This window comes from Heterocephalus glaber, unplaced genomic scaffold (genome assembly GCF_053883595.1).
Source record: "Heterocephalus glaber isolate CG9 unplaced genomic scaffold, H.glaber_assembly_v1.0 deba00001538, whole genome shotgun sequence".
NCBI classification, from domain to species: Eukaryota; Metazoa; Chordata; class Mammalia; order Rodentia; family Bathyergidae; genus Heterocephalus; species Heterocephalus glaber.
The window spans coordinates 38561134-38586907 of NW_028258333.1; the positions used below are offsets into that span (position 1 = coordinate 38561134).

Below are 25774 nucleotides of genomic sequence, written 5' to 3' on the forward strand. Positions count from 1 at the left end.
ATCATTTTAAGCTGTTTGGTCACATATCTTAAATTTCCATTTGTTCTTTCCAGTCCACCACAGCTTGCCAGTTCTCCTTTTCCATCTCCTTTTCACAGTGATCTTTCTTCCCAATCCCAAGTGTACATCCCAAGTATAAAAGTCTCCAGGGCACTCAACAAGGGACAATTTAAGGATGTGTCACTCTGTTCTGTGAAGAGGAACTGTGAGGCAGCTCCATGAGAGCAAAGTAAAAGAGCTTTACAAAATATTGAAAGGGGCAGCACCCTGCTTTATTCCTATGACAAACTCCTAACAAGTATCTGAGCTTTATATGTCCATCTATATATTTTAGAACTAGAATCCAAAAGTAAGATAAGTAGGAGGCAACCTATGATCATCTTATATGAATTGGTAAATGAAGTCAGACTTTTTATCACTCAACATCCAATCAAGTTAATTGGTCTAACCACGAGGACTGGCTTTGCCAATTAGATCATATGACAGACATTTTCATAAACTAATTTGGATAAACCAGCAGGCCAAGGTACAATATACAATATGCCTTTGCAACTACTTACAATGATGATAGAACACTTTACATGCTCAACATGTGGGAGGTGGTGACAGAGACCAGGATAGTGGCTACCGATACAGATAATGGTGGGTAGGAAAAGCAGGCAGGCACAAGAAGGGGGCATGAGGGACCCCGCCAAGGTGTGGGAGAGGCTCTATATCTACAATGTGGTCAGGGTCACAGAGGTGTATAAATATATAAATCTTTGCTGAGCCTTGCATGTAAGATCTATGTACCTTATTTAAGTTATATTTCAATGTTTAAAATTCTTTTGGAAGAATAACTGGCAAAAGATTTAAAGACCACTACTTTAGGAGACTGAAAGAACTAACTCTTCCGGGGGCCTTAATGACCTTGTTTCCTGCAGCTAAGATCCAAAACAAGTCTCCCCAGTTTTCTGTCCTTAGGGCTGCTTCTTCCCAACATGGCTCACTTTCCTCACAAATCCTTCCAACAGATCTCTGGAAATCATACTTTGTGCTATAGGCTGAATGTTTATGTGCCTTCAAAATTCCAATGTGGAGACTTAGTTCCCCAGGTGACAGTATTTGGAGTGGGACCTTTGTGAGGCAATTACACCATAAGGGTGGAACCCTCAGGACCAGGAGTCATGTTCTTACAAATGAGATCCAGAGGGCTCCTTCACTCCTTTCATTATGTGAAAACATAGGGAAAAGATGGCTGATTATAAAGCAGGAAGCAGACTTCAGTATAAGCTGAATCTCCTGCCATTTTGAGTTTGGACTTCCAGTTCTTCTGCAGAACTGTATAGAAAAAAGTTTGTAAACAACTCAATCTATGCTATTTTTTTGTAGCAGCCCTAACACACTAAAATGCTCTGTTATCAACATACCATTTACATCCTTACCCCTCCTCCCCAGGCATTCATTTTCCTCTACTTGCCACAGTCAAAATCTGCCTCCTCTCCTTGATTTCCCAGGATCCCATGATTTCAGACCACACTAAGCTCAATGTCAGGAGGTGATGTCCACGTTCGTATGCTTTTGATTCTAAGTCAGGACGATTAACCTTATGAGAACCCTGACATTCACTCATACTTCCTCCACTCCTGGCCACTGTCATTTATTGACTGCTTGTTCATCTTCCTTCATTAACAAGGTCTTCACACTAGTGTACACACAGCCTTCTTAACCTTGATCCCTGGTATTTCCTTAAAGCTATGCTTGAAGAACAGAGTGTTTTAATTTTGATGAACTCCCAAATATCTCTTTCTTTCTTTTATGGTTGGTATTTTTTGTAATCTATAGAGTGTTTTGCCTATTCCAAGTTTTGAAAGATTTTCTTTTATAACTTTTTGATTATTAACTCTAGATATCAACTTGACTACGTTGAGGAATACCCACATAATTTAAAAAGCATTGTTTCTGGACATGGTTGTGAGGGTGTTTCTTTTTAAAGAGATTGGCATTTAAATGAATGGACTGAGTAAAGAAGATGTCCATAAGCCTGGACTAACATCATTCAATAAATTGGGGTCCCAGATAGAACAAAATAGCAGAAGAAAGACACAGTCACTCTCTCTTCTAGAGCTGTTTCTGCCACTCATGGACATCAGAACTCAGGTACTCCAGCCTTTGGACTCTGTGACTTGTAGTAGTGATTGTACCTAAGAACCTCTCTCAAGTTCTTAGGCCTTCAGAATAGGACTGAGACATGGGCTTCCCTGGTTCTCCAGCATGCAGATGGCCTATTACAGGTCTGAATAGCCTCCACAATCTTTTAAGTCATTTTCCATAATATATCTCATCTATCTATCTGTCTGTCTGTCTATCTATCTATCTATCTATCTATCATATTGCCTACTGGTTCTATTTTTCTGGAGTCCTGAATAATACAACCTTCTTCAAAATACATTACAGCTTTGACTTTGCCATTTAGGTCTATGCTCTATTGTGAGTTAATATTTATTTATGGTATGAGTTAAAGGTAAAAATTCATCTTTTTCTGTATCAATATATGTTTGTTCCAGCACTAACTATTAAAAACTTTTCCCATTAAAATAACAAGGTCAAAAATCAATTGGATATCTATCTCTGACCTCTTTATTTTGATCATTGTTCTAAATATGTCCTTATGCCAATTATACACTGTCTTGATGACTATAGACTTATAATACATCTTGAAATCAGGTGACATAAACTCTTCATCTTTGTTATTTTCCAAAATTATTTTGGCTATTCTACATTTCTTATTATTTCTATATGAATTTTGGATTCAGCTTGTCAATTTCTATAAAATTCTTGCTTCTCTTCTGATTTGGAGTGTGTTGAATCTGTAGACCAAGTTGGAGAGAACTGATGTTGAAGAAACAATGACTCTTTAAATTCTTGAACATGACATTTATTTAGGGATTATTTACTTTATCTCAGTAAGATTTTATAGTTTTGAGTTTACAGGTCTTACATATCTTTTGTTAAACTTACCCCTAAGTATTTTATACATTTTTGATACTATTTGAAATAGCATTTAAAATTTATTATACAATTGATTTCTGCCATTACATAGAAATTCAATCAAATTTTTAATATTGACTTCATATCCTATAACTTTATTAAATTAATTTTTAGCTTTTTTGGTAGAATAATTAGAGTTTTCTTTATTCACAAACATATCTACAAATAAAGGCCATTTTACTTTTACATTTCTGATCCATATGTGTTCTTTTTCTTTTTCTTGCTGTAATGTAGAGGCTAAGACTTCCAGGATAATGTTAAATAAAAGTGTTCAAAATGCTTATTCTTCTTTATCATTGATATTCCTGGGGGGAAACATCTATCTTTTACCACCATGGTAGTTCAAAATATTTTCACAATTTCTCTGATATTCTTCCCTTCAAAAAGTGCAGCCAAATTCTTTTCCCCTGGAATGTGGGCTATAGTTAGTGACCTGTTTTTAATGAATCGACACTCGTGGAAATGATGGCATGTAAATACCAAAGACTAGGTCATAAAAGTCATCGTGGCTTGGCATGGGCCAGGGATTTAGCTCAGTAGTTCCACCACCTGCCGTGTAAGCGCAAGGTGCTGAGTTTGATCCCCGGTACCCTCCCCCCCAAAAAAGTAATTGTGGCTTCTTCTTTGATTCTGCTTTCCCCTAGAATGTATAATCTTGGGGAAACTAGGTGCCAAGGCATGAAGACACTTAAACATTATGATTCAGATGTTGAAGACTGGAGGGTCCCCTCAAATATTGATTAAATTAAACCTGAGGCCTTCTGCCAACAGCTATGTGAATGAACCATTAGAATTGAACCCTACAGCCCCCTTCAAGCCTTCTAAGAATGACAGCCCCAGTTGATATTTTGATTATATCTTCATGAGAAAACATTAGCCAGATACACCCAGTTAAGCTGCTTTCAAATTCCTAACTCCTAGAAATTGTGATATGATAAATGTTTATTGTTTAAGCTGCTATGTTTTGGAAGTAATTTGTTACACAACAACAGATAGTCAATGCAGCCATTAAGTACCATGTTTTCTGTAGATGACCTTTATCATAGTGAGGACATTTTCTTTTATTACTAGTTTGCTGAAGTGTTTATAATTAATAAGTGTGGACTTTGTCAAGTATTTTACTATATATTTTTAGATGATCATATAGTTTTTCATCTTTATTTTGGTCACATGAACACTTATTGATTTTCAATGTTAAACCAACCTTTCATTCTTGGAGTAAGTACACTTTATCTTCTCATTGAGGTATATTCATTGAATGGAATCCTATTGAATAGTGAAAAGGAAGCAACAACTGATACACTCAACAACATTGATGAGTCTCAAAAACACTCTGGTTTCTTTCATATTAAATTGTTAAAATGATAAAACTAATTGAGTAATAAAAAAGTAAATTAGTGGTTTTGGGGGGCGAGAAAGTAGGTAGGGATTGACCTTAGAGGGCAGAAGGAAAGGCTGATAGAAATATTCTATATCTTAATTATGGTAGTGATTTCATGAATGTATAATTCATTGATTATAACCTTAAAATAATTGTACTTACATATATGTGAATTATACTTTAAGAGAGTTCATGTTTTGAAAGTTTATACTCAAGGTGGGCGTGGTGGCACATACCTGTAAAGACAGCACTTGGGAGGATGAGGCAGAAGGATTACTGCAAATGTGAGGACAGCCTGGTTTGCATGAATTTTGTAGTGAATTATTGTAATTTGTAGTGAATTCAAGGCCAGCCTGAACTACATAGCAAGCCCCTTTCTCAAAAAACATTAAAAAAATAAAAAGAAATGTTTATACTTGAATTCTATAAAACTAAAAGGGTTGAAAATGTATTTTCTGGTCATGACCATTGAAATAAAAACGCTAAAATAATAGATCTAGGATACCTTTAAACATGGTTATCTGGATTCCAAATAAAGCTAGCAATTTGGTTAATGACTAAAGTAAGGAGAAAACACAAGCCTAGTTAATGGATTTAATCTACTTTCAAATTTAAATGATGGCTAAGTGTTATGGCTTGTATCTAGATATTCCCTGAAAGGCTCATGTGGTCATAGGTGGGTCTTTTTGAGGGGGCTGGATCTAGGGTGTCTGATGTTAGGATCAAGGATGTGATACTAGGATTGATTCATGGTAGCCTTCATGGTTAGGATTAAGGGTGCAAGTGCTACTGGCTCTAAAGACAGAGAGCCTGGATAAAATATAAGAGACAGAAAGAGGAAGCTGTGGTCTTCACTTGTTGCTTGTCACCTTCTGCCTGCCTGCTTTGCAATGCCCCTCTGCCATGCCACCCTGCTGTGGAGTCAGCCAACTATGAACTGAAACCTCTACAAACTGTGAGCTACAATAAATCTTTCCTCCTTTAACTGTTGGTGTCAGGTGTCTCAGCAACGAGAAAAGTAACTAAGACACTAATGAAAGTTTCTGTCATGTATAGTAGTGTTACTATAGGAAAGTACACTTACTGACTCTGCTTTCCTGGGTTGAAATTCAAATACATTGAGTAATCCAAACCCAGGTCAACTTTCCGAAGCAGAAACTTCTAGTCAATGATCCCAGCCTCAAAATGGAGGGCCAAACAGAAACCTAATCCAAAATGTTTCTGATTTTTTTTCTGCATACTGACAGCATTTTTCCTTATCTATGGCAATCTTGAAACCTGTTTCACTCTGAACTAGAACTCTTCAGCCTGGAACACAGAAATGGTACAACTGCCAATAATGGTTTCTAAATGAGCCAGCCATAAAAGAGTGGTCATTGATAAGAGAAAAAAAATCACATCATCAAGTGTGAAAGTAAAAATGGTGTTTTATCAATTATTACCATATTCTTCTCACTCTTATCTTTGCATTTGCAAAAAGTAAAAGGACTTAAGGAAATGAGAATCCATCTGTAAATTGGCAATTGCATCGATCATGCTGTCATCTTTGTCACTGTTACGTTGAAATTCCAGAATACCAGCTATCTCCAGATCAGCCCCTTCTGGAACCTCAACTTGTCGTTTCAGCAACTGGCACAGAAGAGAAAGAAAAGGGCTGTATAAGTCAGGATTCTCTAGAAAAATAGAACACAAATAAGGGAAAGAAGGAGGGAGAGAGATGGATGGATAGATATAGAGATTTGTTATGGGAATTGGCATATGCTGAGAGGGAGGCCAAGAAGTTCCAGTTTGCCTCCCAGAAGCTGGAGATGCAGGAAAGCCCAGAGGATGATTCAATTCAAGTCTGAAGGCCTGGGAACTGGGAGCTTCAGTGTCTGAAGGCAGGTGAAGCCAGATCTCCCAGCTGAAGAAAAGTAAATTCATCTTGCTCAGCCTTTTTGTTTTATTAAGGTGTGTAATAGGATGATAACCACTCACATTAGGAAGGACCATCTTTATTCAATTTATTAATTCAAATGGTAATCTCATTCAGAAACACCTTTACAGAAGTAATGTTTTTCTGGCTATCAGGGCATCCCTTAGCTCAGTCAAGTTAACACAAAATTAATCACAGGGTACAAAGTAACTGTCAGTCACATTCAACTTTCCTTTTTTCTACTTTCATTTTGGGGATGAAATTTGAGAATCCTATTATCTGCAAGCTTCTTTTCCTACTGAAGGAAGCCAAGGGGTAATCTAGTGTGATGGAGGTCACCTTTCACAGGAAACCCTGAAGTGCATTGCAATCAGAAGTGTATGCCACATAAACGCAGGACAGCTAAGTTCAGTGAGTCCAGCAGAAGCTAGGATCCAATAACAGGAGCCAGGGAACTATCATAAAAAATGATAACAAGTGTAGGCAAGAGTGTAAAAAAAAAAAAGGAGCCTTTATATACTATTGGTAGGAATGTAAAATAGTGCCACTACTTCGGAAAATAGTTTGGTATTTCCTTGATGCGTTAAACACAGAGTTAAATGACCCAGCAATTCCACTCCTAGGTATACACCCAAGAGAAATAAAAACATATGCTCACACCAGAGTTTGTATGCAAGTGTTAAACCAGCATTATTTATAATTGTCAAAAGTGGAAACAACACTAATGTCTGCCAACTGAAGAATAAGTAAACAAAATGTGGCTTATACATACAAAGGAATACTCAGTCCTAAAAAAGAATGAAGTACAGATATGTACTACAACATGTACGAATCTTTAAAACATTATGCTACATGAAAGAAGTCAGTCACAAAAGATCACATATTTTATGATTCCATTTATATGAAATGACCAGAATAGGCAAAAGTATCAAGACACAACATAGGTTAATGGTTGCCTAGGCTGGAGGTAAGAAAAGAGTGGAGGGATTGGATAGTGATGGATAAGCGCTGTTAAGTGTACATAAAAAAATTAAGAAAATGTTCTTTCGTTAACTGTGGTGATTGCATAGCTCTGCAACTATTCCAAAAGTAGAATTGTATGCTTGAAATGGATGAATTGTATGGTGTGTGAATGTTATGTTTGAATAAAGCTATTACAAGGACAAACAAACAAAAGAATCAGGAGACCAGGGCAGAGATGGAGAACCCAAAAGTTAGCCAGAAGGGAAAGGCTGAAAGAGACAAAGTAGACAAGTAGGTGGCTTGAAGCAGTTCCTAGTCTGGGTATTGTGTGTTGCCGCTGTGGCTGTGTCTGTATGTGCTGCAAAATGAGGCACAGATATTTAAAGGGCTAGAGATGGGGTAAGCATCACTATGCAGAGAGGTGCTCCTTTTATAGAAAGAATGCTTTATAGTTGCTGCCGTGAAAGAACTCCAAAGATGCTGATTCTGTATTCAGAACTTTGGGGAAGTCAGGAGGTGGGCATTGTACTGGTATGTTCATTTAAATCCTCAGAATCAGGATGCAGTTAAAGATACTTAACCTTCTTTAACCTTATGTGAAGGTTTTAAAAAAATTTAGTCCTTTTTACTATGGTATCTCATCTTAACAATCATTCTGGGCATAATGAGAATATTTTGGTTTATATGTATATATTTTTATGTTTGGACTATTTTTTCCTTCTTCTTGGTCCTAGTAATTCTTTATATATTCTAGACATTGAAACTTTATTGGTGTTAGAGATTACAAACATCTTTCAGTTTTACATCTAGTAACTTTGTCCACATCTTTGATTGAGCAGAAATCCTTAATTTTAATGTAATCCAAAGCATAATTGTAGGAAGTGGAGGAGTTTGTGCATTCCATCTTAGTAAAATATTTGAACCATGGCCAGGCACATCAAGACTTCATTTCAGGCTCACCATGTTCTAGATGTTACCTAGTTAAGTTACTGTTATATTTTTTTCACTTTGATTTCCCATCCCCAACTATTAGAATGATCTGACTGAACTTTACCCAAAAAGCACTAAAAAACAAAACAAAACTCAAGTCCTTTAAAGACGACCAAGTGTTAATTCTTGGTGAGGTGATTTTCATGGCATGGGACAAAGTGATTTTAAATCCTTTTAGCAACTCCAGAATGCCTGTCACTTTCAAATTCAGCAAATCAATGTCATGCCTCCCAGGTACTAATTGTGCTTTCTTAAAACTAGGAAACCGATTAAACAGCATGAATAAAATCATCTCATTAGTATCCGCTAGTAAATTATGAAGGAATAAAATATAGTTCGAAGGGTAATCAAGAAATTGAAGGTTGATTTTGAATTTTCTTGAGTATTAACTGAATTTGATGTTTGCTGACCAGGCTTGTCATTGTGGTTGTAGTCTGTTCCACAGTTTTTTTGTTTTGTTTTTTTCTTTTCATTATCAGCAAAGTGCCACACTTTTTGGATTTTAAATCTGTTTTTGCATACTGGTTTTGTATTGCTTTACTATAAAGTGGAAATCCCTGTAGCTATCTCAAGGCATTTATGGACTAGCACAGTTCCTTAAATATAGCAAAGGTTTGCCTCCTCATCTTCATGGTCTTTACAGCTACAATGTCTACCATATGACCAAACTGAGAAAACAGGGCATATTAGGATATCTCTGATTCTCCTTTATAAAATTTGTCATTCATATTATTGATATAAGTTGTATAATTTGGCCTGATATCCATGTTTTGCATTCAATTGCTTAAATAGTCTGAGGACTACAACTTCTCTAGTGTCCAGCAAGTTCTCTCTTTCAACTTCTTGTCTCAAAAATGGGGATGATATGACAGAATCCTAACCATCTGAAGCAACTGAGTTGGTTTCTAAACTAAAAATGATCATTGAATACCATGAGTTAACTAAACATTTTCTTTTAAATTAAAACATACAAATTATACATTTATTTATACATCTTTACATAGGACATAGGTTTCTTCTCTGAAAATAATCAGCCAATTGTACTTCACATATTCTTTGTTACCTAATCCAGATCCATAATGCACTGATGACAGTTCCCAATCTTTAAAATGTAGCAAGAACTTATATCTTCTAAATTTTCACATTTTTTTAATCTGCCTGTTTAAAGTTGTTCTTATTCATGTTTAATTTATCAGAAAGTTATTCTATTTTTCTGAAGCATTCCACTTAATTTTATTAGGAACAAATTTTCACATTCATACTTCATCAGTTTATATATCCTTTAATAAAATTGTACAATTAAAACAAGTACTATATAGGCATAGACAGATTTGAGGAAAAACACAATTTCATTTTTTTAAAAGCAATGACCCAACACATGTCATGTTGAGCAGAAGCACAGAGGCAAATCAATGTCTGTGGCTGCAAATGGTTCACAAGCCTACATTCTTGGTGCTTGTTAGTAATAGAGGAAATGGAGAGCCTTGAAGAATCTGATGGGTTGTTTAAGGGAGGCCTGCTTAGATGTTTCCCTTATCTACCTTTCAGCTGGGTTGTGCCAAAAGCACAACATGGGTGGTACATATTAAGTGCTTGGTAACTGTTAGCCATCCTCAGCCATCAGTGATCTATCCCTTCTTCCCCGAGAACACTATCTGGAGACATTTTTGGTTGTCACAATTAGAGAAGTAGAACTAGTCTTTAGTGAGTAGAGGCCAGATATCCTAAACATCCTCAATGTGGAGAGAAGGTCTCCTCCACCACAAAATGTGAATAGTGTCTAGGCAGAGACCCTGCCCTATACTGTGTTTCAGGAGAGCAAGAGCCATATATGTATTTACTCATAATTGTATCTCTAGCATTTAACACATCTCAAGGAATCCATGTTGATGCATGCATGCAAGCTTTCTAAATGAGTGAAAGGCCTTTGAGATGAGTAAGGGCAAATCTTCAGAGGTAGGCCTGAAATTGAAAGGAGTGCCAACAGATACCTTCCCAGAAAATTGATCCAGACCCTTGTGCCTGAGCCTCAGTCCTGTTTATTACAATCGGTTAACCACAGTTTATCCTGATCTGCTTAGACAGGTTTTGCCTGTCATATTTACTCACTTGGATTTTTAAAAATTCTTTTGGTAATTGATCTCTGGCTAGATCCCTGAACTTTGCTCCATCCCTGCAATTCAACTTTGGCCCACTGCTCTGGAGAGTCCAGCTCACCACTTACCCACTACTGTTCAGCTCTGCACTCTCCTGCCTCACACCAAGAGCTTACCTCCACTCTGCCTTGGCACAGAAACTAGACAAGGGGCAGACATAGGTGTTAAAGCTGGTTAGAGAGAGGCCAAAGTGAAGATGACAAAAGAAGCCTTATTAGGAGCAGAAGAGCGGGCTTCTCACCCCTGTTCTACAGCTTAGTAGCAGTATATTGGGTAAAATCCCATATTTATCTTTTCTTAATCTCAGTTTCCTCATCCATAAAATGAGAAATGATGATGCTTTTCAATCTATTTTACAAAGTGGTTTGGAATAAAATAATAAAAATAAGGTTTGCAAAAATCTAAAATAAATCTTTGGTAACAAGGTTAAAGAAAACAGGTTATATATCTTTAAAGCTTCAACATTGTTAAGTGTCTAAAATGCTAGAGCTTTTTTAACACTATTGCATATATACAATATATGTGGTCACAGCCATATATGAGAATTTGAATAAATAACTTCATCTTTTGATCTTCACAATCTTGGAAGGCAGGCAAATGCTATTTCTGTTTCACAGATGGGAAAGCTGAGCACCACAAAAGTTACTGCTTTACATAGTTTAAATACAAGTTAATACATTCCAGAAAGACTGGACCAGGACAACAAGGAAATCAGATTCTGGACACCATGAAAGAAGAGTAACAATTGTCAGGAGTCTATGGGATCCTTGATTGTTTCTGTCATCCCAGTGTGAGCACAGTACCAGGCACACTGAAGACTCTGAGATCCAGTACATTCCTGTACAATGTATGTCCTTTGAGTATCCTCACAGGTGCTGCCATAGAGCTATTGTTAGAGAGGAAAAAGAAAATCTCGGAACTCTGGGTTAAGATTTTAAATATTTGTAATACTCTCTCCAGCTGATCATTAGCCAACTTATTTTGCTCCTTCGTGTTACATTACAAATATCACTAACTCACAAAGGTTTTTTCAGGCAGCTAGCCCTGACCTTCTCACCTTGAACACAGCCCATCAGTGGGATCAAGGTGGGAGGGAGGACAGGAGGAAGGGACTAGCTCTAATAGAGGTCTAAATTAGACAGGCATTGAAAGGGTAGTAGTATATAGAGAGAAATCAGGTGGCTGTCTCAAATATTTTGTATTAGGATTGGGTCTGATCCATAAAGGAATGAATAAATGAATTGTGGCTGAATGAACAAATCAGTGAATGAATCAAAGGATCAATGCACTGATGAATAAATGATGTTTATAGGACAATGGCAATAAAAACATGTGTATAACTGTGTGTATGTGTGTACAAAGGAGGAAGAGTTCAAAGGGTTGATGGGTGTAGTAAGTACAGAAGGCTATCCTGGCTCTTGAAGAAGGATTAGTGACAAACTAAATGAGAGCCACAAGTCCCAAAGTGCCTTAGAAATCCTCACCCCTAAAAGGGCTACAGGCGTGTGTAACACCTGTGCTCTCACAGCTGACAGCTGTCATGCTCAACTTTCTCCGTCCCCCACCCAACCATAAAGAATGGAGTAAAGAGGTGGCCAAGTCCAAGGACATGCCACTCAACCAGACCTTTCTCTGATAAGACCCTAAGTTGACTAGTTGATGCCACAAAAGGACAGTCACAGATAGTGTAACTAATGTATAAATGCAAATGAAATCCTGTGTTCTGAAAGATTAGGGACCTAGCATTGGCTGAAGTAATACTTTCTAAAAATGTTCTACAGTAGAGTGGCAAAACTGTGTTACTCAGAGCAAAGTGACCTCCAGTTTGATTTCATCTAGCCAATCTAGAAGGAAAAGTTTCTGAATGGCTTGTTGTGGTCACCCTCTTCTGAATAGACATTAAATTTCCAAATGTTAGAGGATGTGAGTACCAGGATCACCTGGAAGTTTTATCAAGCTTCACATGCTCCAGTCATCCCAGCCCTTATCATACCCCCTACTTAAGACATAAGCTATTGGACTGTGTAGGGCTAGACCAGAAGTTGTTTGCAGTGTCACTGACACACAGTACAATGCTTATACAGTGTGGGCTTGGAAAGTGTTTCTTTAATAAATGAAAAACTTAGATTGTAAAATGATCAAAGAATTTAGAGCTTGAAAGATCATAGAAATCAATCATCTTGTCATTCTATAGTGAAAATTAGGCCCAGAGTAGTGACAATTTTGTTTAATGTTGTTTATCTAACAAATGGCTGGATGTGGGTACAAAATTGCAGGAGAATCCGGATAGCATAAAAGTATAAATTAATCAGTACACTTTGGGGGGCAAAGGACAAAGCACCAATTTTAGGGAATTGGACAGATGATCTGATTGAAAGAAAGAAGAGGCATGCTAGGATCATTCTTGCATGTGAAGGTCATGGGTCATGGATTTGTCTCTCTGAGTTTCTGCTTTCTCCATTCTAGAAAGCTCAATGCCAACGAAGCCTAGTCTTTCGACCCTTACAAAGCACAGCACATGTGCATGGTTTATCAGAGACTTATCATCTCCTTATTGGTAGAAAAGCAGCCAGCATTGAATGTGAACTCCCTCATCAGTGCTTCAGAGAAGATTCTGAGAGAGATGCATGCTGAGCAGGAATAATTTAGGTGGGCTTCCATTTTGAGACATATGATCTCAATTATGAAGACCTACATGATTATTAGAACAGTAAAGTGATAGTAACACAACTGCAAATTTCAAGGGAAATGTTACCTATTCCTATTGTCAAGATCTAAGAAATAATTCAACACTGAATTAGTTACATCTTTTACAATGGGCAAAGTCCAAAACTAAAACCACAGCTTCCACTTGCAGATTAAATTCATTTCACTTCTTTCAACTCTAAAGTTCTATAAGTAAATTTATTTGACTTTTGGTAGCTAGAAAGCAGGTTGCTCTTTTAAACAAACAAATTTTATATCTTTCCTACCAAGAGGGATACTTTCCACACAGCCATTAAAACACCACCTAGAGAAGATATAGATGAGGCACAATTATCTTTCACACCGTACTTTGGGATTTGAGCAAGTAGAAAGGAATGCTGATACAAAGGGATGCAAATTTATCAAGCAAATGACCCACTCTGTTTTACTCTTGTGGTAACATGGGCCTCTTATGAAATTGGGTCCCATGAAGCACTTAAACCAATGGTTTTTGGACTCTACCCATTCAGATGGCTTAAACCAAAACCAAGTGTTCACATTTGAAATATTTTGAAAATTTGTGTCTAATCTTGATTACAAAAATGTTTAGGGAAACATGTTCTTAGCCACTCTATTTTCAAAAATATCTCTTGTATGTGCCAACAATTAAGTACATAGCCTATGTTATGTATGCCTTGCTCTCTTCTTCATCTTTGAAGCCAGCTGCTGAAGGGTGTGAATTACAAGGTCACTTATCACCCACACAGGATCAATTGACAATAGCACACACAGTCATCCATGGGTTGGGCTGACTAATCACACCCAACACAATGTACACTGCAGATAGAAGATAAAAGTCTTTGCAACCATGTGTGGCCTACATGGTTGCACAGTGCACAATGTCAGTGAGACCAGACAGGTGGTATCAGGAGAGCAAGGAGTCAATTCAGAAACAAAGAAATGTGTGCTACTGCCTTGCTTGCCTTAAGATAACTGATAACCAAGATATTAAGACCTGCAAAAGGCCAGTACATGCAGCATTCTACAAGTTTATCCTAAAATAAAGAAAATCATACCTGATCCCTCATATTTTCATCTATGGAGTCAACTACTTGAAATAATCAAAATTTTAAAAAGTTTTTTGGTAACCAAATATTCACTCATGCAAATTTGAAAATAAAATAGACTCTCAACCAGAATGACTTTTACAGAATGCTGAAAGAAGCATTTAGGTTAATCTGCATCATACTATTTAAACACATCCTGCCGAATGACCTCAGACACAGCAAAGTGTGAAGGAATGACAATGATCCTCTCTGCCCCAGCCTGGGCTTGCAGTTCATGGTGTAGTCAGTTCATGGTGTAGTCCATGGTGTAGTCAGTTGCAATACATTTTCCCCAAAAAACATTTTATCGTAAGAGATTATAATTCTAAGTAGACTCAACATTTCTTTTTCAGTTTTCCAGGATATAGCAGTAAAAAGTTGGCAATCCCCCCTTCAATTCCATTTATAATCTATTAATTTAAAATGAGGTGGTGGTTTTGGTCAAGGCTCGTGAAACCAGTCAACTGACTAGTTATAAGATTAAAATGTTAAATTAACAATAATACTTCAATAAATTTATCTTAAGACAATAAAGATGAGAGCTAAGATTAACATACAGGGATATTCATAGTAGGACTGGTTTTATGAGAAAAATGTTAATGTTCAATAATAGCACCAACTTCTACAATGGTAACTCTACTTAGTAACGAGGGTAGGAGAGGACATCTTTCCAAGGACTAGAAAATGGAGAAATGAAACTTAATCTAGGCAGCACCAAACCAAATGCAATAAATTTATCTAATTCTCACCTTTTTGAGAAGTGAACAAGAGAGAAATGAATGAACATTGTGAAAGAGGACATTCTTACCCATGCCCTGTCTTGCAGGATTTACTTTTCTTAACCAACTCATAATTACTTTGCCAGAATAGAATGGCTTCATCCTATCCCTGACATAAACTAAACAGATTTGTTACATCCAAATGAATGAAGGTCTGATAGCATCCAGGCTGAACTGGGGTGCCTTCGGTTTCATCTTTAGAAACACTTCTATACCAAGAGATATGAAATGTGGCACAGACACTAATGTAGCCAAATAGGCTAACTTGAAACCTAACAATGTGTGACATCCTGTCTGAAGAAAATAGAGATGCCCTTCAAAGAATTTAGTAAAAGGAAGAATTAAGAGTTAAAATTTGGCAATTTACTCTTCACCATTCATGGAGAGACATTAGATCATAATTTTAGCTAATATTAATTTAATTCTATGGCTTTAAGGCTTCTAAAAATCCCAGATACACAGTATTACTTAATTCCATAATAACTTTATGAAATGGGTTTTAAGACAGTGGATGAAGTTCATATCAACAGATAAGGAGGCTTGGTCAGGGAGCGTAAATGTCCTGCTTAAATTTTCTGTTTGAGGTTGTCAGAGTCAGGAGAGTGCCAACACTATCTAATGCCTGAACCTGAGAGCCAGTTGGCTCACAGCAACATATAGCACATGAAAATTGTACTCACCCTAGAGACAGGGCAGGACTAAGTCATCAAATTTTATTTTGATCTTGCAATACTTTGCCAAATTTAAACTTGACTAGTGTCATCTGGAGGAACTTAGTAAAATACAGCTACAAAGGCCCATCCCAGCTCCTATTAACTGAAAATCTCCAAGAGAGGAATCCAAAGATCCATGTTGTTATTTATTTATTTATTTATTTATTTTTGGTACTGGGGATCAAACTCGGGTCCTTGTGCTTGGGAGGCAGGCGCCAGAACCACTGAGCTAAATCCCCGGCCCCAAAAATCCATATTGTTAAACTGTTAAGCTCCTGTGGCAATTCTGGTGTGCAGTGATGTTTGGGAATTAATAGTGCAGGTTCTTCCTCCCTTTTCCCTGATACACACACACTTGGAAGGTTCTATTTGCAAATTCCACCATGCTGACAATGGAATAAGACACCCTAGATGGCATGTGTGAAACTCTCCTCACAGGAAAGTGTATACTCTGCTGTGAATTAATAAATTAAAATTTTCACTTTTGTATATACTATCCTTTTAGAAACTTTGCCAACATAAGCAGATTCCCCCAAATCTGTTCATCTCACTCTCTGGGTTAAGCATGGCGGCCAACCCTCTGGCTTTCCTGGTTTTAACAGTGAGAGTCCCATATTCAAGGAGATTTCTCCAGTCAAACTGGTTGATAGGGTGACCAGCTCATCCCAGTTTGGGAAAGACTGTCCTATATTTTAAAACTGAATCCTACATCCTGGCCACCCTCTGAGTTTGAGGCCAATGGGGTCAACTGATTACCCTAATTGGTCACGTTACTGCCTCCCTATGAGACTGTGTAGTAATTTGCTGACCTCAGACAAATTTTCTATTTTATCTTTTACTAATATACATTATCCTAAGACTCAATGATATCCTGAGTTTTCAGGAAATAAGAATTTTGTTCATAATAAATATTGAAACACATAGTTTTACAGGTCACTGTCGAGATTTATTTAGAAGGAAAAATATGAAGAATTTCTCAAAGATGGAATGCTCTGGAATTTCCTTTCCTAAGTAAGACTGAAAAAGTCAACAAAAGGTTTATTGCAATACAGTTCCAAATATTCCTAAGAAGGGACTCAAGGGCCACACCAGAAATATGATCATAAAAAGTCCATGGAGATGGCAGAAAAAACACTTGGCTTCACCAAGTGTGCTTAGTCAACAAGAACCCCTCGTGTTTCTATTCACCACCTTGTGCCACTCTTCACCACCTCGTGCCTCTCTCAATGAGGGCTCTGGCTCTTTCTCCATCTTTCAGACTGATCATGTTTTAATCAAATGGCTGAGTTTGCTTGATACCTCTTTTGCAGGCAAGAATTTGTTCATGTTGGGTCAGTCATTTATCTGTTAACACATCTGAATATTCATAAACAGGAGCTGTTTTACTGTTCCAAAACTGTGCTTCATGAATAATTCATATGTTTGACAGCAACCTATGTTATTTAATTTATTTAAAAACTACAATCAATACAGCATGCTGCTCCAAAACATAACAACCAGTCCTTTAACTGTAATGTGCTTTAAAATTTCTTTCCAGTTATTCCTCCATCACACGGAACCACAAATATAGGGTAATTACTAATAATTCTGTATCCATTTTGCATGTCACCACAATCAACATATTGATTGCTTTTTGATTATAATAAATGGTTGGTTAAATTGAGGGTTTGTGATTAAGAATGTTAAGCTCTGATATTTATTTAATTCAGCTGCACCAATTTAGGTTCTACATGGTAATTTCATAAAAAGCTATTGAGAATCAGAGTAGTTATTTGAATCAAGTTATAAAGACAACCCAGTTTTCCCAGGAGAATCTGGCATTTAGGTAAATTATACCAACTAGGGCTTTGGTTTTTCCTCTTGGAGCATACAAAAATATCCAAGATCATGCTCATTTTGATATGTTAATAGAGTGGAGGAGAATTTTCTGTTAATTTTTATTTTAGGATTTAAAGAAACAAGACTCAGAGAAAGACTGAATGAAGACTTATTTACATGAAACTGTGCCATAGGTATAAGCAGGGTTAGGAATTATGAGGGAGGAATGGCAGAATAGTTACTTTGGTAGAAAATTTGAGAAATTATCTAGATTTTGGCTTATAGGAAGAAAACCCATATCAAAGGAGTAAAAATCTACCATATTTTAGAATCCCTCAGAAGGAGACAACTAAGTTTTTGTGTAAACTCAGTTTTGTGAGTAACAAAGATTGGCCTGAAGTATAATGAACAGTGTCAGGAAATTCTCACCAACATCATCCAGGCTGCACTTCCATCTCATTTCCTCTATTCTCTCGGAATGATCAGCTCTCAGACCTTCCTCAGTTTTCATTTAAGAAATGTAGAATCCAGGGCTGAGGATTTAGCTCAGTGGTTCCACTGCAGGCCTCGCAAGTGCAAGGTCCCAAGTTCAATCCAAGGTACCAAAAAAAAAAAAAAAAAGTAGTAGAATCTTCTCATGAGGCCTGTGTCTTCCCTCTCTATCTACCAAGGACATGAGGAAGTTATACCAAAGAGTTTTCGTACTTTCTTAATTCTAAGTCTTAAATGTTTCATATTGTAATGCTTCAGAGATCATGATTTATGATTAATATACCTTTTCCTTTTTGTTCCCTAAGAGATGTTCCTAACTGGATGGCCTCACAAATCATATTGTCTTAGAATAGAGAAATTATGGTATTATCATTTGCTTATGGGCTCAGGGGATCATTCAGACTAGAGTTTCCTTGGGCATATAATTATTTTGAGGCATGCTTGACTTTTTGCTCAACCCCTGCCCCCCAAAACCCATGAAGTTATCGTGAAGAATTCTCCTAGAAACCCTGCTATTAATGCATCATGGTTTACCTCCACCTCTTCCTTGGACACTACTCAAGATAAAAGTCCTTCATCATATCTTCTCTCCTAGACTCTTTCCCCCACACTACTTTGTCCCTCTTTCCCCTTCTCAACCCCTCTTTTTCTCTCCTTCCAAAATCTACCCACTGTGTTCCTGAGAAATCATATTTTTATACACAAAGTCTATTGACATTTTAGCATCACAAAATTTCTCTACATCTCCTCGCCTAAACTAAAACCCAGACCATCTGAAGGAATCTTTGCCCTGTAGTCCTCTGAACACTTGTTGCCTGTATATAGCCTGTGTCAGACAGGAAGTGTGGTCTTGGTGTGAACATGATGCTGGATCCAAAGGGGTGCCTGCTCTGTCAGTCAACTATGATTCTCATAGTAGGTTCTGAATCTCAAAGGCCTGAGCAATGTATTTTTGTGGTTATCGTGCACACCAATAAATTTCAATCTTAGTAGAACAACTGGATCCCAATGGAACTCTTTAAAAACATATAACATGTAGATCCCTGAAAATTTTTACCCAGTGGTTTTTGTTCCATCAAACATCTGCACTTGAAAAAAAAAGCTACACAGGTAATTCTTATTCCTAGCCAAATGTAGCAGCAATGATCTTTATGCTGATAACTCAAATTGTGCTGTTCAGTCCAGATTTCCATCTTGAGGTCAAGTTCCACATAATCAGTTGTTTCCTGGTACTTTCCATTTGGATGGTCCAAAATTAAAACCAACACAATCTGCCTTAAAGCTCTTCTTCCTCATAAATTCCCTACTTCAGTGAATGTCAATACCATTCACCTTTCCATGGCAGAAATGGAAAATTTTGGCATCATCATCAACTTTTTCCTTTACCTTATTCCCATGGCCAGTTAACCAACACGTTCTATTGATTCTGCCTTCTTGGTACCTGTCCTAAATCTCCATCCTTCCCACTGTCACTATGTTAGTTCAGCTTTTCATTTCTTGCCTCTATTCTTGTCTCTTGTAGTTTCTTCTTCACATTACATTGAGGCAATGCTTCCACCGTGCAAGTCTGGTAATATCCCTCCATTGGCTCCTAATTATTCTCAAGATAAAACCCAAAATTTTTATTATGTTACACAAGGCTGTACATATTTAGGTGCCCTACCTTATCTCTTGCCATCATTCTCCTTCACCTGAGCTGCTTGTAGTTCTGGGAAATTGTCAGGCTTTTGTACCAGCTGTAGCTTCTCCCTGGAATATACTGCCCCACTTTCTTTCCTCATACAACTCTAGTCTCCAAAGGTTCTATTAGAATGTACTTTCTTTGAAAACCTCCTTGAGATCAATGTCTCTTTCCACTTCCACTAAAACTGCATTGATGCCCTTGCAGTCCACACTATCTTATCATTAGATATTCCACAATTATAAATGTAATCCTTGAAGCTGTGAGCATGCATTCTTCCCACTAATATCCTTAGCTCTTAATGCAGTGCCTAGCACAATGTGTGTTCTCAATAAATATTTGTTTAACTGAATGAACAAATGAATGAGTGACTGATGTTTCAGCCTCTGTACTAGACATTAGAGCACTAAGCAATGAATGCACTGTGAAAGCTGTGAATAATAGAAAGAATGCAGACCTTAAGTGCAGGCCTTCTAGCAAGGCCACTTTCTGGATAACCATGGGTGAGTACTTAAATTCTTTGACCTTCATTTTAACTGAAAAATAGCCCTCTGGATTGTTGGAATGATTGACTGAATCATTTAAAGTGCAGTGGCTGTCGTATGGAAGGTGTTCTCTATTTTTTGGGGGGGGTTACCAGGGCTCGAACTCTAGACCTTGCACTTGCGACGCAGGCGCCGGAACCACTGAGCTAAATCCCCAGCCTTAAGGAAGGTGTACTCTAAAATTTTAGTTCCTTGACACTCTTCTCTTTCATAATAGCCTAGTTTAACTCTTCATCTAATTGAATCCAATATACTTTCTTCATTTTATCCCTTAGAATGGTTTCCTTCCTGTACATTAGGCCATCTTCCCACAACTCATCTACATAGCCACCTTTCTCTTTTTTTGATTTCTTCCAAGAAACAATTTCTTTACTTCGTTGCTGAAGCAGACACCACTAATGGTTTTTGCAGAAACTGTGGCGTCAGACACTACATCAGATCCATAAGTTACTGCACATCCATGTGAGCAAAGGATAGGGCTTGAATTCCCAGATGGGAAATGATAAATATAATTGCTGAAGTGGATACCATTAATGGTTTTTGCAGTTGTGCTATTAGATCCTTTGTCACATGAACACTTGAACTCCCAAAAGCAACCAGGATAATAAATTCTGGTGTGCCAGAAATTCTTAGCCAGATCCTTGACATTAAAACACAATCTTATGTAAGCATTTGATGGGGACAAAACAAAAGCTAGGTAAAAAATCCTTTTCTCCTAATGTTCTTTTTAAAAAAAACCCCAAAACCAAAACTGACTTGCGACTCTATTTCTACACAGATTAATTAACTAATTAAAATCTGTTAGAATTTATAAGTGCATTCTATAAACCAGGCACTGTGAATGCTCTAGAGACATGTATAGTTTGAAACAGGAAGCAATTTAGCACAATAGTTAACAGCATAGGCTCTAGATTCTGCCCATCTGAACCTAAGTCTAGGCTTCATCATTAGCTACTTTGTGTGACTTTGGTCAGTTAATTGCTTTGTGCCTCAGTTTCCTTGTCTGTAAATTGGGGGTGTATCTGGGTGTAGTGGCACATGCCTGAAATCACAGCACTTGGGAGGTTGAAGCCAGCCTGGGCTACATAGTGAATTCAAGTCCAGCCTGAACTACATAGCAAGACCCTGTCTCAAAAAAAAGTAAATAAATAAACAGACAGATAAATAAATTGGGCTAATGATAGAACCTTTGTGATAAAGTAAGAAATAAATGAATTAACACATACTAGGGGTTAGAATAGTGCTTACAACAATATACACTTTAAAATATTAACCAATACTATTGTGGAAACACAGAGAAGGGATATCTAGCCAAGGCTTGGGAACCAAGAAAGTTTCCCTAGAGGAAATGATGTCTAAACTGAGAGTGGAAGGATGAGTGCAGGTTACAGAGAGAATATTTTAGAGAGTAGGAACAGTGTGTACAAAGATTCAGTAAGATCCAAGGTGGAAAACTGTTGTGATTTGCAGAATTAATGTGAGTGAGTGTGTGTGTGTGTGTGTGTGTGTGTGTGTGTGCGTTTTGGAGGTAGAAGGGCCATAAAGAGATTAGAGGGGGAAACAGATGTGCTATGTCTTCCAATATGCACCTCCAATTATCCTTCCTCTGCCTACTCTTTGCCTCAAGGGTGACTTGTCTGGACTACTTTGGTGATGTCCTTGTTTCTGGTTTCCAGTTGCACATGCCCTGAAAGGCCAGCAGAGGAAGTGAAAAGTGAGAGTGAAATATCACTCCCCTAGATCCCTTCCTGTGGGGCCTCAGCGAGCCATAGCTCCTTTCAAGCAGCTCTCTTCACCCAACAATTTTCCCCAGGTATGATGAGGACAGAAGTCCAGCCCAGGACAATTTCTGGGGAGAGAGGTCGCCAAGCTTGATTATTGTTCAGATCTCTGGATATTTCTAACACCCACTAGATGCTTGTATTCCCACCTCATATGTCAGCCCTGTGGAACAAAGAGAAGAAAGGCTTTTATCTTTCTCTTTGTATACCCTTTAATTCCCTTAAACTCTGTTAGGATCAAAAGGTATGGGTTTCAAATTTTCACTTTCTCTATGTTATATCCTCATTTGTTGTTTGTTGGGGCAGATGGCTTCATGGCCTAACCATCTGAAGGAAGTGTTATCTATTCTTGCCATGGAGTAAACCTTTATGTTCTGAATGCTTTGGTTTGTTTATTTGTTTGTTTTTGAGACAGGGTCTTGCTATGTAGTTCAGGCTGGGCTTGAACTCACTATGCAGTGCAGGCTAGCCTTGAACTTGCAGTGGTCCTCCTACCTTAGCCTCCAGAGTGCTGGGATTACAGGTGCACAACACCATGCCCAGTTTATTCTGAATGTTTCATGAGTAGCTCTGAAAATGGTATCTATAGACTGACTTGGTCCCAGGGATAAATTAGGACAAATACTTTCATTTAATGTGCCCATAATCTTTTACCTGTGGCATGAAGAGGAGAAAAATGTATATATAACACATTACACAATTGTTCATGTGCAGAAAGCATTTCTTCTACCTGCTACTATTTTTTAAGTCAGGGACAACATTGTGATGTGCTTTTGTTAACACTTAGGCTGTGATTCCAAAGGGTTGGCTCTACTGTACCTAGACAGCCACAGTCCTATTTACATAGCTTTTCTTCTTTTTCTATTTTTTGTATTTTGTAGGTTTTAATCCTGTATCCAGGATGCTTCTGTGTGGAGTGATGGTAGGAAGAGTCTCAATCCTGTTATCAACTGCCAGGTTAACCTGTCAACTGTTCTGGTTACCAATACTCCACCACTCTTCCCTCGGGAGTATGTCTTTCTGAGAAGAACTAAATCAGCCACTACAGCTGTCCCAGATTCCAGCTATACAAAGTTCTCTCCTGTGTAACTTCCTCAAGTCACCTCCCAATTTTAATTTGGATGCACATTGAGGTGATACTCTTAAGTGAAATAAATAGGACACACATGTGTAAATACTGAATAGTTTTTCTAGTATGAGAAACTGAAAGTGTAAATAAGGACTAATAGGTATAATAGATAATGGAAATAGGAAGAAAAGGCACAAAAGGGAAGGGAAAGTGGGAGGGGTAGGGGAAAGGAAAGAAGGGAATGGAATTAATATGAGAAAATGAAAAAATGGAAACAAAATCTTTGTAAATAGGGAGGGATGGAGGGGTTGAAAGGAGGGCAGGGGAATGGGGAAAAAATAAGAACCAAGAGAGATTATGTAAAGGTGCAAATTTCCAATGAAGAATGTAACTGTATTGTATACCTAAAATGTACCAATAAAATTAATTAAAAAAAATTTTAATTTGCCAGGTGTGAAAGCTACTGACACCACCAATCTTGCCCCCTAGGGGCACTCTGATCTCTCTAATCCCTGCAGCTGAAATGGTTAGGTAGAAAATATTATTATTATTGTTGTTGTTGTTGTTTTTCAGTATCTGGAATCGAACTCAAGATCTTGCACTTGTAAAGCAGGCGTGGTGCCACTGAGCTAAATCCCTGGCCAGGTAGAAATCTAAAAATGAGCTTATTCACACCAAACAAGGTCTTGATTCTAATGGAACTAGAAGGCCCCAAACTGGTTTTGTTCTCATAGTTCTAGAGTTCATAGAAACCATATCTTTCTCTTTGGTGTTGTTTCACTTGGATATTAGACCCATGAGCATGAACTCTGAGCTCAGAGCACTTTTAGGGTAGCACAATGGTAAAATAGGGTGGTTTTCTAAGTTTTTCCCAGAATTCTATAATCTTTTATCTACATGGACCCCTAGCCTAACTTGTCTGGCCCTGAGAAACACTGTTTACTTGATATGTAGCAGCCCCAGCCTCTATAGGACAGTGTATTCTACCTAGTTCCTTGACCTTTTATTTGTATCTCCTGAACATATGAAAGCCTTCTAGACAGAGATTAGGCTCAGTGGCACCGCGCCTGCCTCTCAAGTGCAAGGTCCTGAGTTCAATCCCTGGTACTAAAAGAAAAAAAAGCCTTCTAGACTTTTATGACCTGCTTCTCCTAATTCTGTTAGTCTTACCTGACCTAAATAATTGGTCGTTACATCTAGCTCTACCTGTAACTCAACCTGACATCTTTCAAAATGTGGCCTGGGGACCAAAGACATCAGAGCTATTTAGGATGCTTATAAAAACAATCGTTTCCCTTACCACCGCCACTCATCTAGCTATTAAATAAAAAATGTTAGTAAATCAAATCCATAATGTATTAAAAGAATAATACAAGTATGCAAGCTATGTCTGACATTTGAAAAATCAATGTAATATACCATATCAACATGCTAGAAAGAAAATGTATATGATCATATCAGTTGACACGGAAAAGAGACTTTGAACACCCATTCCTGATTAAAAAGAAAAAACCTATCAGTATACTAGGAATAGGGATTTCTATAAAAATTTCCTTTAAAGGGAAAAACTTTTTTTTTGTATATCCTTTTATTGGTACATTTTAGGTGTACAATATAAAGGCATTCATCATTGGAGATATGCACCTTTACATACTCTCTTGGTTCTTATTTTTTCCCCCTTCCCTTGCCCTCCATTCAACCCCTCCATCCCTCCCTATTTACAAAGACTTTGTTTCCATTTTTTCATTTTCTCATTTTAATTTAAAGGAAAAAACTCTGAGGATCTAGGACTAGGCAAAAAACTTAGATTTAACAACAGAAGCTTGATCCATCAAGGAAAAATGGATAAATTAAACCATATCAAAATATAAAACTTTTGCTTTGTGAAAGACCCTGTTAAGAGGAGGAAAACATAAGCTACAGACCAGGAGAAAAAGATTTGCAAGTCTGAAAAACAACTAATAATTAGAATATATAAAGAACTCTTAAAAATGGAAAGTTAAAAATAATTCAATTAGAAAAATGGCCAAAGGCTTAAAAAGCCACTTCATGTAGGAACATGTACAGATGGCAAATAAGCATATGAAAAGATGCACCATATCATTAGCCATTAGGGAAATAAAAACTAAATCCATAATGAGCTAGAACATGCATACATCAGTATGACTAAAAGTCAAAACACGATAATACGAAATCAATACACAAAAATCAATTGAATTCCTGTACACCAATAATGAACCCATCAAGAAAGAAATTGGGAAAATAATTTCATTCACAATCACTTCAGAAAGAGTTAAATACCTAGGAATTAACCTGATCAAGAAGGTAAAGATCTCCATAATGACAATTATAGAATTTTGAAGAAAAATATTGAAAATAACTTTAGAAAATGGAAAGACATCCCTTGTTCTTGGATTGGTAGAATATTATTAAAATGGCCCATTTTACCAAAAATGATCTATAGAGTCAATGCAATTCCCATTAAAATGCCAACAAAAATCTTCACATAGAAAAATCAATACTGAATTTCATCTGGAATCAGAAAAGTTCCAGAATAGGGAAAACAATTCTGAGAAAAAGAGCAAGTCTGGAGTCATCACTACACTGAGCTTCAAGTTATACTATAAAGTCACAGTAACAAATAGAACCCAGTACTATCACAAAACAGAA

General features: G+C 37.3%; 1 pseudogene; it reads right to left on the reverse strand.

The window, feature by feature from the left end:
- Positions 1–372: 372 nt before the first annotated feature.
- On the reverse strand, positions 373–24809 carry LOC147824574 (U2 small nuclear ribonucleoprotein B'' pseudogene; annotated as a pseudogene).
- Between the last annotated feature and the right edge of the window lie 965 nt (positions 24810–25774).